This window comes from Leiobunum rupestre, chromosome 9 (assembly GCF_980474605.1).
Source record: "Leiobunum rupestre chromosome 9, qqLeiRupe1.1.hap1, whole genome shotgun sequence".
In the NCBI taxonomy this organism is placed as follows: domain Eukaryota; kingdom Metazoa; phylum Arthropoda; class Arachnida; order Opiliones; family Sclerosomatidae; genus Leiobunum; species Leiobunum rupestre.
In genome coordinates, this window is record NC_143392.1 from 31,132,797 (window position 1) to 31,152,541 (window position 19,745).

Below are 19,745 nucleotides of genomic sequence, written 5' to 3' on the forward strand. Positions count from 1 at the left end.
TTTAAAAGTGCGCAAAAAATGGTTTTATTTTAAAATTAAAATAAAACCATTTCTTGTGCACTTTTAAACATCGTTGTCAGGGGCTAAAATAAGGATTTTTTAGAACTGCGCAAAAACAATATACAAACTAAACCCCCAAAACATAATTTCAATGAGCTATAAAAGCAGTAGCAGACGAATATTTCAAAAGTTATGAGATAAAAAAGGGCTGTAAATAAGTAACTTAGTTCAGCAAAATTGGCTTGGTTTGTCGATATGTACCGGAAAGACATCTCCCATGAGTTGAACGAATGCACTTCTATCACATCAGATGACGTCAGTTTTAGGGAACCAATAAGATGCCGAGACTGATTTGATTTGGTTTAGGGCTCTCCATAAGGAAAAGTAATTCAATAACTCATCCATACCTCTACTTGGAATGCTTATCCTCCCGTATCGCGTATGGTAAGATCACTGACGGCTTTGGCCCCGCCTACGAGATAAAAAATCCCCTCTGCTCCCCTCTCACGTTGTTTATTGTTAACTTAACATAGTGACGTCAAAATAACAGTCAGCCACATCTAGACGAAAATCTGCCGCGATAAGCATTCCTAGTAGAGGTATGGATTCCAGCCTACGGGCATTAAAACACTACAATAGCGAACCAGCCGCCATTTTATTTCCTTTAAAGTTGTACCTGACAAACGAATGATGGCGCTAAATGTGATAAATTTATCAACAGCGCTCGTCTTCGAAAGCCACATTACCAACGAATTGAAATTAACAAATGATAAATGTATTCGCGGATATATTTACAACAATTAAACATTAAGTCATACATCTAGGTCAGGTACTGCGTTTGTATCACACCCAAATTTCGTAATAGAAATGGTACGCTTCAATTAACCCCTTGACTAATTGGTATTTTTGTTGTCTTAATACCGGCCAAACAACGAGTAGATTTGAAGTTGGCAGCTGACATGTTGTATAACGAGAATTCGTCGTTCAACTGAATCCAGTCCGTAAACAGTCTAGGACCATCCGCAAAGGGTGTTGAGGCGCGTCGTCTTTAAAGTCAAACAAAGGAGGTTCCGCTAAATATACGCCGACGTGTTTGGATTAACATTAATTACTTATAACCAACGTATTTGAGTTACGGCGTATTTAAGAATTTGCTAATTTGCAGCTCCTAATCAGATGGGAATTTACCTTTTACGCGCTTCATTTATAATGAAGTTTACCTATTATTCAAAGACGAACGATTATTTGGTATCGATTCATATTCGCGTCTCAATTCTTCGCTTAATTAAATATTATCGTTTTAGCCGGCTGCTACGTAAATCCCCGAGATTTAAAATAACACACTTAAACAGTTTTTATCGTAATAAATAGAAAATTAACCGATTAACTTATTTCGTTAAAAATATGGGAAAAGGCTCTAAATCAGAAATTCTAATGCTAGGTATTTGCGTGTGGTACTTCCGGTTCCTGTATCGTTCAATAGATTTGCCGGGGTTGTCACAGTACCTGAAAAACGTGGAAATCCTGAAAATGGGTTCAAATGTCATGGAAATGCCAGGAAATTTAATTTTTTATCGAATTTGAAAACGTTTAGGTTAAAAATTACTAGGGGTGTACCGACATGGGTACAGCCGATATAGATCGATTTACAAATTTTTGACGGGCAAAGACGACTTTAAAGGGGTAAAATTCATCCGAGGTAACGTGGTGATGGCGTTATTTGTTAGTAGATGGCGCTCTGAAAGCAACATGACGTCATAGTTTTGATTTTCAACGATTGGTTGAAAGTTTTCAGTTTTTAGTGGAGAACGGTTTTGTCGAGATTTAAAATACAAAATTATCTTCCCTGATTGGATAGCTTAAAATTGTATTATAGTGCCATCTATGGCGGAGAGTGCTAACTACGGTTAAAATTAATCGTTAATTTAAATTTAAATTATTTATTTTTAATAGGGATTTAAAGTACTATAATTTAGTAATTAATTAATAACTTTTTAAAAAGGTTTATTTTTCATAAACTTTATAGTGTCGCCATCTACCTCAAACATTATTAAATAGGAAGGTACCTCGGGTGGATTTCGCCCCTTTTTGCATATTTCCCTGTAGGCAATATGTGAATGCGTCTATATCGGCTGTAATATCGGAGGATATATCGGCCGATATTAACAAAGTTATCGATCTTAACAGTAGTGTATATGATAAAATCATTGTAAAAGACGGTTAATTGTAATACTATTTTTTTCTAATTTTTCACGAAAGACGTTTCCAAGAGCATATCCTAATGTTTCTTTTCATTTTACGTGATACATATTTTCGATCACAAATCGAAAATCGTTGTTATTTATTTGTTTACACTTTTAACCCCCTGTCTAAAAAAGGGTATGATCTAGCTTCTGAAGTCTGGCGTACGTGGCGCGTCCAATCAAATCAAATATTATCAATAGTTAGTGAATCGAATATTTTCTTATTGTTAGTCCTTAGTTGTAAAAACTTATAACACAGGGTTGCCACATGTGATCTTTTTTAATGCAGAAGCGGTTGTTATTACGAATGACGGTGGTGGAGGTAGTTACGAGGGGTCCGACATTCATTAAAAAAGTACGGGATTTGCAAATCCAGTGGAGTTTTTGGATTTTACACTGGATTTGTGGATTTTGTATTATATTTGTGGGTTTTTGAAAAATCCAACGGTATTTTTATTTTTTTGCTGGATTTGTGGATTTTTCTCTTGGATTTTGTGGATTTGTGGATTTTGGAAAATCCAACTGTATTTTTTAAAAATCCTCGAATTTGTATTTTTTGCTGGATTTGTGGATTTTTCTCTTGGATTTTGTGGATTTGTGGATTTTGGAAAATCCAACTGTATTTTTTAAAAATCCTCGAATTTGTATTTTTTGCTGGATTTGTGGATTTTTCTCTTGGATTTTGTGGATTTGTGGATTTTGGAAAATCCAACTGTATTTTTTAAAAATCCTCGAATTTCTATTTTTTGCTGGATTTGTGGATTTTTCTCTTGGATTTTGTGGATTTGTGTATTTGGAAAATCCAACTGTATTTTTTAAAAATCCTCGAATTTGTATTTTTTGCTGGATTTGTGGATTTTTTCTTGAATTTTGTGGATTTATGGATTTTTCTCTTGGATTTTGTGTATTTTTTGGATTTTCCCGTGGATTTTGTGGATTTGTGAAAAATCCTGTATTTTTAAAAAATCGAAAATTATTTGAGGAATTTTTCGTGGATTTTCGATTTTTCTGTGGATTTGTGGAATTTTCTCCTGGATTTTGTGGATTTGTAGATTTATTCTATGGATTTTGTGTATTTGTGGATTTTTCCAAGTATTTTGTGGATTTGTTAACAAATACTAAATCTTTGCCGGATTTTTCGCGGATTTTGGATTTTTCGCTGAGCGTACGGGATTTTTCTGAATGTCCGACCCCTCGGGTAGTTACGTCATTGTGTTACTTTAAATTGAATTTTTAAGTGGGAAAATATTTTTAATATTAATGGCAGACAATAAATTTCACCGAATAATATTTCACATAGCGGAGGCCGAAAAATACCCTTTGATAGTGGTCGAAGGTAACAGTGACTTTTAGTACAGGCCGTGCAATAAGAAAACATATGTACGAAAAAATCTAACATGAAATCGAAAAGCAGGACGCCATGGTTCAAACTATCCAAAATTGCTAATATCAAGTAGAGGCTTTCGACGGGACCCCCGCACCACGCCAGGGCCAATGCTCGAGGCGATTTCACTCGTATATGAAGGTTTTTTGTTTCGATTTGTTCCGATTTTACATTTCTGCCACTAACGGGCCAGATATCGTTTGCTTATTTAAATTTTAAATGAGATTTGAATTTTCCTCTACTCCCCGCGTATCGATTTCGCGGCAGAGGCATGAATAAAATTTTGGAAATCTCGCGGTGAGGTGGAGAAACCCTCCGTTGTGATAAGGAAAGGGGCCCCCGCAATGCGGGCATCTTTACAACGCGCAGACTGCGCGCGTCCGCCTCACCTTCGGGCCAAATTATTCCCGTTATCTTCGCAGAACATCTGCGACGTTCTCGTTCGGACGCTTCACCTTTTACGAATACGTCGCGCGATCGGGCTTTTGTTAAGGTATCTGCTAAGCCTAACTACTTCCGCGTCTTTCCGCGTTAAGTTTAACCAAGAATCTATTCGGGTTAACAGAGAATGTGAAGCCGCAACTATAACTTCTCTTTTCATGATCCCAAGAAGATAATCTCCGCCTACTAAGCTACGTTCACACTTACCCCTAAATTCGCTTCGTTTAGATAACTAGTTTTCGAAACCAGCGTGAGAAATCACTTCGTGTTGGTTCGGGAAGCACCTCGTCCAAGTCGGTTTGCTTAGAATCGCTTTCAAAACGACAAGGCGGGGAAGTAAAATTGCTCGTATTTTCAAAAATAATGGGGATAAAATTCTAAACAATGTCAAATAATATTACTATATGTATATTAAACATGATTAACTAATTGTTTTGGGATACATTTTAGTATTTTCAAAATTCTAGTCATAATTTGAAATGTCGTTAAGCCTTAGCTATAAGCGAACCGGGCTGAATAGATTTCACACGTTTGAACCAAGAATTATCGTTGGCGGTCAAAACTGGCATTCAAACCGACCTAAACTGGGTTTTAGGCTCTAGTGTGAACGAGGCTCTAGAAGAGAGAGCCCGCCATCGTACTGGAGTGTCTTCCCCCCTAACTGGCTGAAAGAGGGAAATATTACACGAGGAAAGGTGAAAGGGGCGTGGCTTTGTTCCGGGGCATCACGAGGCGAGTAGGGTGCTTCTCGCGTATTCTCCGTTCACCCGTATACATTATTGGTTTAACAAATGCCTCCAATGGAAAGAATGAGAGAAAACTTTCTAAAGCGTATCATCTTGAAATTAATAATTCAATCGGAATTATATTAGGTTCCAACAACGCCCGTTTTTCTTTCATTTGAAAGTCAACTCGATTTTTTTCATACGCAACTCCTCTCTAACTTTATTTTAAAAGTAATTGTGATCGCGAGGACACCGCTAGCTGGTTACGATTTTCTGAGAAGTCATTCCATCTTTCGGATAATTACTCGCTTCAGAAACAGCAATATCTTTCATTATATATTTATTGCTTATACCAAGAACGCGTAGAAGTAACTTAGAACTATGCACCATAACATTGTCCCCTGTTGATAATAATGGAATGACCCTACCATTATGTCAATGCAAAAGTGGAATATTTTACTCAAAAATGGGAAGATAATGTTTAAATTTTTATTTCGCTGACCCAAGAATTATAATTTATAATTATAAAATAATAATAGCAAGAATGTATTTATTTATACTCCGGGATAATGAATATGTCGAGACTATCGACGGACGCGTTGAGGCCCTAACCCCGTCACGCTAAGGGGGGGGGAGGAAAAAAGGAGGCGGTCTTATTTTTTGCGTCCTCGCAGCAGCGTTAATCACGTCGAAAAACGTAATTTTTAAGAACCAATGAGATTGCAGTATTATTTGATTTTATTAAAGCGGAGGAGCATACCCGGGGCCCCAACGGGTGGAATTGGAGAAACGCTAAAAATAATCTAGACATATTAATTATCCCTGAGTATAAATAAATAAATTCTTGATAATAGCAATAAATAATAATAGTAAATTATAATGGATATACTTTTTTTCCACGTCTATATTAAATTGTAGGCTCTAGAGTCAATTCCCTCAGTTTGAGAAATATAACTTCATGGCGCCAGTATTCAAAATTTTCATAGTTCTTTGTTACTTGTATGCGCGCTTGATATTACCATAAGTAACATAGCAAAATGATGACATTGAACGATATCTGTTAATGATAGTATGGTCACCGACTGATTGCGTTATCGAAAGTTTCGTAAGAAAATAACCAACTTTTATGAGAAAACCCTGTGAATGTTTGGTAAAGTTTTCTGCCATTAGATGGGGTAAGAACCCCCTCAGCATCCCACTGTATTGAGTGAGTAAGGCTCAACTAAATAGTATCTAACTAGAGGTGATACATTGTCTTTTAATTTATTCGTATCTCTACCCGCAAAAGAGGCCAATTTAAAATAACGGTTTGTTACGTTAAGTGTTACAACTCTAATTAATAATATAATGTATTTGGAGCTATAAGTATCGATAACGATGACCCAAAACGATAATTTTATATAATTTTTATAAAATAATTAATGGTTAAAATGGGAAATATGCATACACAGATTTTAATTTTTTAGCTGTTTAACAAAATGAAGCAAACCTCATACATTTATCTTACCACAACAAAAATTTGATTTAAAAATTGTCAAAATGTAAGGTTTAAGTTTGATTATAACAATAACTAAATTGCTCTGAACAAACTCGAGAATAGAGATCATAGTTTTATCTAAAAAAAAAACATTTCTATCAAAAATCAAACGTTTAAGAAATTTATCGAAAAATGACATAAATGGTGACATTAAAAACGAAGCAAGTATTTCTAATAGCATAAGTAACATAAAAACTATGGTTTCAATGCATATTTTCCAACCGAACCTATTTTCAGCACTGACCCTCCCGCCTAGCTCCGACTTGGACTTGCACTCGAACTGACGAGGAGACTACCCGAGGTGATAATCACAGATTTTGTTGAAACTAGGTGGGTATGTAGACCTTATGGTAACATGAAATTTCACCAAGGGAAAAGTTGCAATGGGCATTAGTTTTGCCATGGCAACCGAAAATGTTTTTGACAACACAGTACGTATATTGTCCCATTGAAAATAACAATTGATCAATTTTTACATATTTTGATCAAATTGACCAAAATTCATTAAAATATCATAAAATTCATTTCATTTGTCAATTTTGATCTATTTTTTTATTTTGAAATTTGAATTTTTTTTAAAATTTTTCACAGGGGGGGTACCCTTAGAAGTGCTCAGATTCCCATGTTATTTTCAATGAGAAAATATACATACTGTGTTGTTAAAACCATTTTCGGTTGCCCATAGCAACTTTTCCCTTGGTGAAATTTCATGTTACCATAAGGTCTACATACCCACCTAGTTTCAACAAAATCGGTGATTATCACCTCGGGTAGTCTCCTCGTGAGTGCTATATTATCGTCCTTGGCATTAGTCAGGGAATTTAAAAATGGGCCTACAAAGTCAGAGAAATGTCAGGGAATTTTAAGAATTGGTAAAAATCTAGGGAAAAGTCAGGGAATTCAATTTTATCTGGGCACTTTTTGAAGGTAATTTAACTCTAGATGTATGACAAATTCCACGATTATCATTTATTTACTTGAACGTTTGGCTAATTTTTTCAACATTGCAATAACCTTTTTACTGAAATATAAGACCATCTAAATTTATTAACTTCTGATAAAAGTAAAATATAAAAGAAAAAATTTGGCCTTAATAAGTTAGGGAAAATAGCTTAAAATGGTCAGGGAAAACAGGGAATTTGAATCTGGAAATTTTGTGGCAACCCTGATATTTCTATTTGGTCATATTTTAGACACTAGGGGGCTCTGTGCTGATCGAAACCTTGATTGCGCAATAACTGTGAAAATCAGTTCGGTGATTATCTAGTCTATTTGTCATACTTACCTTTATCAGGGTTGTCACGGTATCCGGAATTCCTGGAAAAGTCGGGGAATTTTAATTTGGGTATAAAAGTCAGGGAATTTGATTGTGAAAACACTGTGGCAACCCTGTCTATTATGTTACTTATGCTAATAGTCAACTATAATAATAATAATCAGCTAGGCTAATACCCAAGGCACCACCTTAGGCCTAAGTCATCGAACGACTTTTTTAAAGCCCATACTTCAGGTGGCCGGGTTACAATGCGTAGGAGGGTGGTGGCAAGTCCTTAATGCACGCGAGCCATCAGCTCCCTACACTCACTATTACCGTTAACCTCGACAAGTTTTTATGAGAAAGGGAAACCGAAGAACTCTGTGTCAAACACTTAAACCAGTGGTGAGAGAACTTGCAAACTCAACACGGAAGGAGTAGTTCCGAGTTTTCACCCGGTGCCGCAAGCTGGGATAATTCACAATTTTTCTGACAAAGTAAGCGTTTCCATTTAAGGGTTCTTGGGTTCCAAAGACTAAAGTAAGAAATCGAGTTGTCAGTCTTTTTCCACGTTATGATTTATATTGTCATTGGTGAAATATACGGTTTGAGTCTATTTGATCGATTCCCAAATGATCGAACGGGTCCCATTTGATCGAACGAAATTTGATCGAAAGCTACTGTAGGGTAAAACTACTAGTTTTTGGGAGTAAATCGAAAAGGCCAACGGTGCATACGCCCCTACGGCGCGCGTACATCAACCCAACCTAACCTAACCTAACCTAACCTGACCCTATTTATATATATCAAAAACAACGGGCCGTTATCGTCGATGTCATAAAAAATTCCATCATATAGTGTATAAAGTAAAAATCTCTTCATCTTTGTGGCTTAATACAGTTAAAGCAATGAATTATTCCATCATTATTCCTTCTGCACTTAAGCAATGAATTATTCCATCATTATTCCTTCTGCACTTAAGCAATGAATTATTCCATCATTATTCCTTCTGCACTTCATATTGACATTCGGTAAAATAAAAACATACCAACTGGTACTATAAATACTTTTAAATTCGATCAAATAGTATTCGATCATTTGAAGGTTCGATCTTATGAAACAAATGACAAATGGGATTCGATCGAATGGAATTTCGATCAATTGCAACGTATAATGATCGACTGTCGATCACATATTTTTCGATCAAATGGACCAACACCAAATATACTATCATTATGCTACTTATGCTAATATAAATAAAACATCATTATTATTAGTAATATACGAGAGTATATTTCGATGAAGGAGGTATGTAAGTGGCAGCCGGTAGTTTTTATTTTCGAATAAAAGCTTTGTTGGGAAATGGAACGTTTCCGAATGGCCGAAGTCGCTCTTCATTTTCAATAGCGTCAGCTGAAATGTCCTTTCGGGCAGTTCGTACCTTATTCTTGACTGATTCTTAGCTGTCCGGTGGTACGGTGCTCGAAGATCTGCATTTCGCTCTTTGTTTCGGAGTCCGGCCGCGAGAGGTCGCTAAGAGCTAATGGGAGGAAACGGAAGCCCGGAAGGAAAGGAAGTCGCCTCGGGCTCGGCTCATCACTCTCCCTTCCCCTTCGACATATTTGGATATTTTCCCTTCAGACAGCACATTTTCCCCAGAAGTAAATTCAATTCAATTTCATAATCATTGGTTATTGAACACCAAAAAGTCTTTAAGGTCCTTAAACCACACCCAAAGGACCCTATTTTCAATTGATCAGAGTAAAACCACCATTTTATTAAAATATTTTATACTTAAAGGCCTAGGTTTTCTTCCGCGTGTCACCCTTTAAATTTTCTTTCCACCCAAACAAATACCCTGGTGGTAAGCCAACAGCAGAACACGTTGGCCTACCACCAGGGTATTTGCTTGGATGGAAAGTAAATTTAAAGGGTCACAGGCAGAAGAAAACCTAGACCTTTAACTGTTTAAGGACAGTTTAAAAAATGGTTGAAACCTAATTAATAACGATTCACAATAGCTACAACTTGGTATTAAAAATTAAATAAATATTCGATATTTTACGTTTGAAAACTAAGTCTGCTTTTGGTATAATTAAGTTAGATCTAAAGTATGAAATTGATCCTTGTAGACCAATACTATCGATAAAGGGAAAGATCCTTTCACAGGGTAACGCTGTTAGTGGCCAAATTTCAAATTATATTATCAACGTAGATATTTTTATGAAGAATGTGTTAAACTTTGTTTTTTAGTTTCCGCATAAAAATGAAAGTTTTTTATAATAAATCAGCGAGTATTAACACCATTCCCGCCAAAGTTTTAAATTGGCGCCACCTAGAATAAATTTAATTCGAACCTTTAATGACTTCGCAATAATGCTTCCTTCCCTTCGCGCGATTTCAGGGTCACCACACTTCCTATATTTTTTAATATTTCCTACATTTTCAATAATTACACTATTTTCCTATGTTTGGGGAATTTTCGGGCTTCACCTGTTAGAATTCTGTCTTGAATCTTGATATCAAAATCTACAAATTTAGAAATAATTTTAGAAGTATTAGAATTCTTCGTTCGCTCAACCAATTATTAAACCAAATTCCCTTTAAAAACCCGGATTTTCACTCCATAAGTACTTGAAATCTATATTTTCGTGTAATTTTAATGGAAATTATCCTATATTTCCCTGCAATTTAAATGAAATGAATCCTATATTTTCCTGAAATTTAAATGAAATTAATCCTACATTTTCCTGTAATTTTAATTGAATTTATCCTATATTTTCCGGTAACTTTATTGAAATTTATCCTATCTTTTCTAGTAATTTTAATAGAATTTCGTACTTTATACCTTGCAATTGTGTTTTGGTATAGATGACAATCTATAGAAAGCATCTCGAACAAATTACATTTAAGTAGCATGTCACTCAGATTCAAAACAATTTTTTTCACCCTAAGAGCACAGCGAAATTACTAAACCACATTATCTTTAAAAGTATTTTAAATTTTTAAACTTATATGTTTGTGCAATTTCAACAGAAATTATCCTATATTTTCCAAAAATCTGTCTCACAATTTTTTTATTTCTAAGTTATTTCAGAAATCCAATTGATTTTGAGATTTCAGAGCGCAATTTTCGCGTTGATGTCTGGATTTTAGACCGATTTTAAGGTTTTGAAACTGATTTTCGCACAAATTTCGAGATTTTCAAGTTGATATCAAGATTTCTAAAATCATTTTTTCTCTAGAATGTACGGGATTTGTACAAATGTCGGACCCCTTGTATTTTTATCATGAAAAGTGTATTTTTCTCCTAATTTATCTAGTGACTTCCCGAGCTATTAGATGTTGTGAACATAGTGGGTTAGTGGGTGTGAGGGGCTTCCGAGGGACCGGCTGTCTCCCGAAGTTTTTTACGAGGTGCTGACTGAGTTACTTAAGAGGGTAGTTTTACGAGCTCCTACTATCTGCGTTCGTCGGCGTCATTCGGCAGTTTGTTAGTCTTTGTTTATTACTCGCCCGATCCATTAGAATGAAGGCGAAGCCAGACTCTGGATTTTTTCTTTCCACTGGACTTGACCCCGTTGTAACTAACCTCGCTCTTCACTGGTTTCTCGAAACCGTCTTCTGGGTAGTACTTTGCGAGAGTTTTTGCAACTCATCCCGGACGGACCCCCATTTTTAATGCTCATCACTAAATCTGCCCAATCCAGAATGAACCTTAACATCTTTAGCCAATTGTCTACTTTTTAATTTTTACATTTACGCACAGACTAGCGTTTGTTGAATTTAATTTATATTTGAAAGTCTCACGGCATTTCTTAAAGCTTAGGAACTATCTCTAACGACATTTCTTAGAATATCTAAAAGTCTCTATTTTTCTTTCAAAGCCCCTAAACCCAGCCTAAAAATCAAGATTTACTCCCATAAAGAGATAATGAACTTTCGTGTTTATTGTGGATCAACGAATTTCTCATTTCTGCCACAGGTTTAACAGAAGCTAGGTATGATTGGCGCTAGTTACGTTAAAAATAAGCCGTAGCGCCGGTTAGCAGGCAATTTATTTATTTAATAGGTGATTCCGAAACAGATCGGTGGTCACATGATTTGGTTACTTTATGTTGTATGGTTAAAGTATTTGAGCGCGCGAGCCACAATCTGCAAATAAATCAAGAGCGCGCGCCCATAAAATTAACTCTTTTGTACATGTATTTGTCGATATTATATTTCAGAATCACCTATACTTCGTGTCGGTTTCATTGCCGTATTTTAAAAAAGAACCACTGGCTGACATTATATTTATACTTCTGTTCGTATGCAGTTTGGAATATAGTTGAATTTCAAATGTGATCATTAAAAACTAATTCAGAAGTTAGGATAATTTCGTTAATAAAGATCTTATTTTTTAATTTGGCCTTTAACTCTGTATTTTGTTACTAGTTTGGTCATTGACAGGGCACCACCGGGTCCCTATTTTTCTTCAAGGTCCATAATCTACCCTAAAATCTAGATTTGGTCAGTAAAGTACCCTATTTTCATGTAATCCAGGGAATACAACATAATCTTAAAATATGTTTAAACATCTGCTCAAAAATAGTTTACAAAATAATCAGCTGGGCTAATACCCAAGGCACCACCTTAGGCCTAACTCATCAAACGACTTTTAATGATATTAATTCAGGTGGCCGGCTTACAATGCGTAGGAGGGTGGTGGCAAGCCCTTCATGCCACGCGAGCCAACAGCTCCCTACACTCACTACACAACAAGTTTTTATGGAATCTGATAATTAATGATAAAATAGTACGCAAGGTGGGGCCACAAACTTGGAAGCCTTCTTAAATCCTATGACAGAGTTTCGGAATTTTATTCAAAAAAATAATTTTATTGCGAAAAGTCCCTTATTTCCCTAATTTATATCCAGATTTTGGTGGGAGCCTAATTGCATTGAACATTAACGTTTTCCCTAATTTAACTAATTTTTTATCTATTTAAGTTGATATTTAACTTCCGTAATTCCAATTTATTCGAATTTTAATTAAATATATGTATTTTAAAATATTTATTTTACTTTTAATAACTTCATCCGTATAACATTTTACATTGTTTGTACAAAAGCCACTTAAAAAATACCTAATGAAATTATCTCATTACAATCTCAAACTAGAATTGAAAGAAATACCAACACTTGAATCCCCATTTACACTCGAATAAAGTAGTTTCTTTTTCAAGTCCCCGAAAATGTTTCCATAAAGGAATTATTAAAAAACAAAGCGTCCATTTTCCCTCAAATCATTCTATTAATTTGGGACCTCCAGCGATTCAATTAAAGATATTCCTTAAATAAAAATCTTCGTTAATGGGTGACGGCGGAGTTTTAAAAAGCGTCCGAGGACGTTAGTTAAGCAACGAGTGATAAATTCTTGAAAGGCTTAAAGTTTTCCCGTTTATTAGATGCTAAAAATCCCTCGGAAGACTCGAAAATAAAAAATCAAATAACGGGTGAGCAAAAAAGATCAGCTCGTTAGGCGAAACGGGCTCCTTCTAATTGAAACAAACGGCGCCTTTTTTTGGGACGTTAGATAGAGAACGGTGCTTGCTTGGGACGTTCCTTAATGTAAACTAATGCGTTTTCGGCGGCTGACGTGAATAAATTGGCTTTGGGATTTGGCGCCAAATAAATAACCGCCGCTTTTCCGTAGTTTTCTAATTGGCCGTGGCTTAAATTACGGGGGCCCAGACTTCTTGGTTTGGCCAGGCCCGAATATTCTCTTGTTTATCGACGAAACCGCCAAGCTTTAATAGGCTTTTAAAGCGTTGCTTTGTGGTTAGGGTTTTTTAATAGACGGGCCTGCGACATCTAGCGGCCGTTCTAACTCGTCGCGACACGCCTAAGTGGCTTATTACAAATTCTCAAGTTCTTTTATTCCGTTACATTTTCTTTAGTTATTTCTTCAAAATGGTTTAATACAAATTTCCATATTTTCAAGCTGCTTTATTTCGCAACCTTTTATTTCATTATTTATTCAAAACGGTTTATTAAAAATTTCAAAATTATCAAAGTCTTTTATTTAATAACTTTTTATTTTATTATTTATTCAACATGGTTTAATCACCACGTTTCATTTAACTATTGATTAAAAATGGTTTAATCGAAATTACAAAGTTCCTTTATTTCGTAACATTTTATTTAATCATTTATTTAAAATCATATCACCAAATTAAATTTTTTAAGTTGTTTTATTTTGCAACTCTTAGTATTAATTTTAAATTTAGTTCGCAATCTTTGGTTGGTTTTTATTTCATTTCGTTAAAATCTTAAATTATTTTTAGTTTATTTCAAATCATTGGATTTGCGTTATCTTTGTAGCTACGCGTTGACAGCATATAGCTTTGTTTTCTTTGCAAAATAAATATTAGTTTTAAAAACATAAGCTGCTTTTAAAAATTCGGAGATACAAATATTTACAAGTCGATTCTAAAGATAGTCGTTTTTTTTCAGGTTGGTAAATATAACTAATCACTAGCTCCTATATATGTATATTTAAATTTAAAAGAAAAGAAAATATTTAAGTTACATAATAAAAACCTTAAAAAAATTAAATATTTTACCATGCCAAAGTTTCGTGTTCAAGACACCTGACTGTCATCTTATGTAGTTATTCTAAAAAATCAAAAACAATAGAAAGCTTACTTTTCTGTGTCGAAGAATCACTATTCAGTCTCAAAAATGCAAGCTTTAATACGAAGTAACAGGAAATCACGCAACATTTGAATTAATTTGGGTTTATTGATTTCTGACTTACCTTATAATAATAATAATCAGCTAGGTTCACCTTAGGCCTAAAGCCCAGTTCAACATTATACAATTAAATGGGACACTTAATTGTATCCCACTAATTGTAAGCAAGAAAATTGTAAAGAGTGAACAGAAAAATTGTAACAATAACTCCCACTCTTTCTGTTCACACTATACAATTTTCTTGCTTACAATTAGTTGGATACCATTAAGTGGTCCAATTAAATGTATAGTGTGAACTGGGCTTTAGTCATCAAGCGACTTTTAAAGCCATAAATTCATGCGTAGGAGGGTGGCGGCAAGCCCTTCATGCCACGCGAGCAAACAACTCCCTACACTAACTATCAATACTTATTCAAAGTGGTAGCATTATCGATTTAGGCCACGCTTACCTTGTCCAGCCGTGAAACCCTCTAAAGGATTCTGGGTCCATGGTTAAAAGAAGTATAAAGTTAAATGCTTATTGTCGATCAACGAATTTCTGCCACCAAGTTTATCAGAAGCTACGGTAGGTGGCGCTATATTCAAACCAATGTCGTATTAATAGTAATAATAATCAGCTAAGCTAATACCCAACTCACCACCTTAGGCCTAAGCCATCGAGCGATTAAGCCATTAATTCAGGTAGCCGGTTTACAATGCGTAGAGGGTAGTGGCAAACCCTTTATGCCACAATAGCCATCAGCTCCCAACATGGAATGTCTAAGGTTCCATTGGTACCGTGCCGCGAATGCGCCTGGAGAAACGGGTCGGATTTCGAATGTAAGACTTCAGCCGTAATTCATTGGCTGTCGCTGTCGCTAAGGTGACGCGCAGAATAAACGAAACAACGGAAACCCACTCGGTATATAGACTTAACAGGAAATGGATTGAATATCTTGGAGAATTTGTCCACGAAACTTGATTAGTTTGAGACAAGGCTTAATGTGGACTAGGAGCAGGTTTCCGGGCAGAGATGGGCAAAACCGAATTTTCCGAGCTCGCGCTCTTTAATATTGAGCTAGACGGCGGCGCTCGCGCTCTTCTCTTTTCATGTCCGAGAGTGGAGCTCGCGCTCAAAAATAGCTCTCGCACTCTTTCGAGCTCAGAGCGCGCCCACCTCTGTTTCCGGGACCTAATCAATTCGTCTAACCAGGCCTCAATGTACCATTTAATATTTTTCCAAAAAAAAGACTCGGGGGGGCCTTTTAAATAGCACCGTTTTTAATCATAAACGTCTTCGGGGGCGCTATTTACGCCACTGTCTTTCCTAAAATAACTTTAAGGAAACCAACCCTAAGAATCCGGATCCGTCGAGAGTGCGGGACCTAGGCAAAGTGTTTTTGAAGGGCGCCCTTGTACCATTTAATATAAAATTACTTGAAAGAAACCGACCTTTAGAATCCGGATCATTCCAAAGTGCGGGCCCTAGGCAAAGTCTTGGAACCGGGGCCCAGAGTACCATTTAATATTTTTCCTAAAATAACTTTAAGGAAACCATCCTGAATTAAAGTCCGGATCCTTCGAAAGTGTTTGCAACGTGAACGTCATAAATGTGAAATTCGGGAATTATAGATATACACGTTTTAAAATTATAATCCTGAAAATTTAAATCCACACGGATATTCGTGATAAATAGTCAACATACATTAACGTATTTGAAATAATCTAAAATTGAAAAGGACTCTGGGCTTAGTGTAGACGCTGCGGGTCGTTATCGCTAAAAATGAAGGCGGCCAAACCAATTCTGGGAGGCTTGGGCGCCGTGAGCGATGGCCTTTTCCCGCTGCGGGTCTGTGCTGGCCGGCGTCTTAATACGGGAATCCTGGCCCCTGGATGTCTCTTTCCCCGCTAATCCAACACTTCTAAGGCCAAGTGGGTTTACGTTTGATCTATTATCGGGCCAAAACTTTAATTGACGATAATGAAAACAGAAGCCTAATTAGGCATATTGTAAAATTGGCTTCTCAAATCAATGGTCGAATTGCTCGTTTAAGTCTAGCGAACATTTAGAGTGGACTCGGCGTTAAGGTAATTAATACCTTACCATTCTCTAAACTGCGAATATGGCCCATTATGCTAATTTCAACAGCTACGACTCTTACTTTAGCGTTTCCCGTCCCGCGTTAAATTACGTCAAACGCGAACGTTCACCGGCCACCTCGATACGATAACGTATTTAACTCCACGTCGGCGACTGTACCCCCTTTGACCATTCGTACCCCGCTGTTCGGTAATCTTCGATCGGAGGGTAATTAAAGGCCCCAGATACTGGAATAAGAGAAGTCCAACCCCCCAGCGTGTAATTCGCCCGACAGCGCCCCCTATCGCCCCAATATACGTATTAATTCTGAATCGTACAAACACAAATACCTGGCTCCAATTTTCCAAGCATCGGACGAGCGGGAGCTGTTTTATTGATTATAATTTGGCGAAGGGGAGCCATTTTAATTGGGGGTAGACTCGGACGACGGGGCCCCCTACTGGCCCTTTTCGGAAAACGGGGCCTTCATTATAATGTCATTTGATGCCAATTTTGGCGCGCGCCCAATGGCGCCTATTTGCGGTACATCAAAGCCACGATTACTCAAAACGGGAAATGTTGTTGTTTCGTGGATGTGTTATTTACGAGCGTTTCGCCAAATTTTGGGGCTGAAATTTATAGGCTTCAAATGGATTTCTGATTAATTTCTAGCGAAACCTACATTTTCTTATTGTTCCGAACTAACTTCTCAATTTCCAACTGTAATTTCAACTCCTCGTTTGATCTAATACGTTTAATCATTTCAAAGTAGCTCCTCCTATTGAGGCGCTTACCAATCAAATATCAGTATTTTTGCAGCCTCGGGGATGTTATTCGTCTAGTTTACAAAAGAGGTAAAAATTGTGAATAAAATCTTTTATTGATTTCATTAAAACATTACATGGAAAAGTATGACCTATTAATAAATATATCTTAGATTTGTAATTTTTATATTTTACGTAATTGAACACGCAATTGAATGACCTGGGTGTATAGTGTCCATTTTAGCTGCTTAAATTGCATTATTTCCTATTTAAGTGTTTTTTAGCCATCGTAACGATAATTTTTCATAAACTGAGTTCTTTTTATAATAATATTTAATTCTGAGTAAAATTACAAAAAACTACGTAATTATTCATAAATTATTAAACTACAAATATAATTTATACGCGATATGCAAATGTTATAAAATATAACGTATTTATTAAAAAAAATAATATAATAATAATGATTAAAATAATTTTATGAAAATTATTTTCAAAAGATGGCGCTCTAGACCTAAAATCAAGATGGCTGGGCGTCGGTATAACAACGTATTACCGAAGATATGAGCTAAATCGGTTCTTGGATTCGAATTACAACAATATAACATAGGTACTTATTGTATTGAGTCGAAGCCTAAACTTTGAAATTCGAACTCTAACCTAAGAGTTTTGAGGTCAAAGTTCATGGCATGTGTAAAACATATTATTCAATTGGCAATATTTTGATCATAACCAGATTATTAGAACAGACCAAATTTTAATTCGTGTATCTAGAATTTCCGACGTTTCTACCTACCACATTTCGTAATAAACCTTTGTCAGCTCACTGCCTTCTAAATACTAGGCCTAGAACTGCAGGCCATAGGTTTTTTTTAAATGACATTTTGAATCTGCACCTATTTTCCGTTAGGTGTCTCTCTTTTTCGGCGATCACGTGGTTAAAATCGTATCGTGGGGTGGCGGAGTGGTTAGCACTTTCGCCTCGCAGCAAGAGGAGCCGGGTTCGATCCCAGCTTGTGGCACTGGGTGAAAACTCGGAACAACTCCTTCTGCGTTGTGTTTGCAAGTTCTCTCCCCACTGGTTTAAGGGGTTTTCCCCCGAGTTCTTCGGTTTCCCCTTCCATAAAAACTTGCTTAGGTTAACGGTAATAGTTAGTGTAGGGAGCTGATGGCTCGATCTCGTGGCATGCAGGGCTTGCCACCACCCTCCTACGCATTATAACCCGGCCACCTGAATTAAGTCTTCAAAAGTCGCATGATGACTTAGGCCTAAGGTGGTGCCTTGGGTATTAGCCTAGCTGATTATTATTATTAAGCTCTTAAAGGGAATATAACCTCAGGTTTTAGGTGTGGAACACCAAACTTCGACCATTTCCCGCTCCCTCCTATGACTTTAGATATTTTTGGCGCTGTTTAGTGACTTCCCGCCAAAATTGCTTACATAAAAAAGCATAAAAAACATAAAAAACGACTTGAGGTTATATTCCCTGTAATATTATTTAAAAGTGGTATTTTGGTTGCACGCACTGTTCAATACTTTAATATAAAATGACTCGTGCAATTTTGCACGTGATCTCTTAAATAAAAAAATTCACGCGCTCTTATCATTAACAGTACAATAAAACCTAGGAGCAGCAAACACAGCACGGCCCACACAAGGAGAACGCAACCCGTCAAAAGTCGTGGATTTTCTTGCGTACAGTTTTCATTGGCTAGACGCTTTAGCGCCTGCTGCCGTCGGAGGGGAAAATTCAGAAATTGTCTTCCCCCCCCCACCCGTAAAACGTTCAGCGTAAAGGCTCGTCCAATGAAATTTGTACACAACCCTGCGTTAGCGTGTTTAAAGGCTAGCTGCGTTCTCCTTGTGTTTGTTGCTCCTAGATAAAACTAACATCCACACGTGACCTCAGAGTGCTTTCAATTCGAAATTTACGACGTCACCAATGTAATTTGCCTATTGATAAAAAACGGTAACTACAGCTGTGACGTTACAAGTTTTCAAAATCGTATCAGACGAAAGCACTCTATATGGCGGAGTTGGAGTAGGCTATTTATCCTAAGAAATTCTCAGGTATTTATGAATGATATAAAAGCTAAATACTTGTATCAGCAGGATTACTCATTATTAGCAATCCACCGAAGTTTCCTTAAGAATTGTAGTCTAGACACAATTTTTTAATTAAGCCTCGGAAATAGATGGTATAGATCTTATTCTATTTTGCTGTACGCTACCATATCCCTATATCTAGAAATTCGAAATTGCAGCGGTCGTTTGCTGCCGGAGAGCGACATCTATGAAAGTCCTGGAAATCTATATTTCCACCCCCTTTATTTTTGTATATTCATTATATGGTTTAACGGATTGACTTTGTGGGTACTTCTCGCAGGAAATATACTTCTGACATCAATTTTTTTTTAAATTGAACGGAAATATTCCCAGCCACCACCCTTCGCGATAGACCTTTGTTTCGAGTGTAATAATGGTGCTAGAAATGAACTGTTCACCATCAGCTGGTGGTGTCGTTAAGTGAATTAATAGCAACGGATCGGTAGGAATCTTGGTCCGCATTAATTTACAGTTTAAAAATTCGTTAACGGAA

General features: G+C 36.5%; 1 protein-coding gene across 2 annotated transcripts in view; it reads left to right on the forward strand.

The window, feature by feature from the left end:
* Positions 1-19,745, forward strand: part of sfl (N-deacetylase and N-sulfotransferase sfl) — a 259,871-nt gene that overhangs the window by 197,902 nt on the left and 42,224 nt on the right. The window lies entirely within an intron of this gene.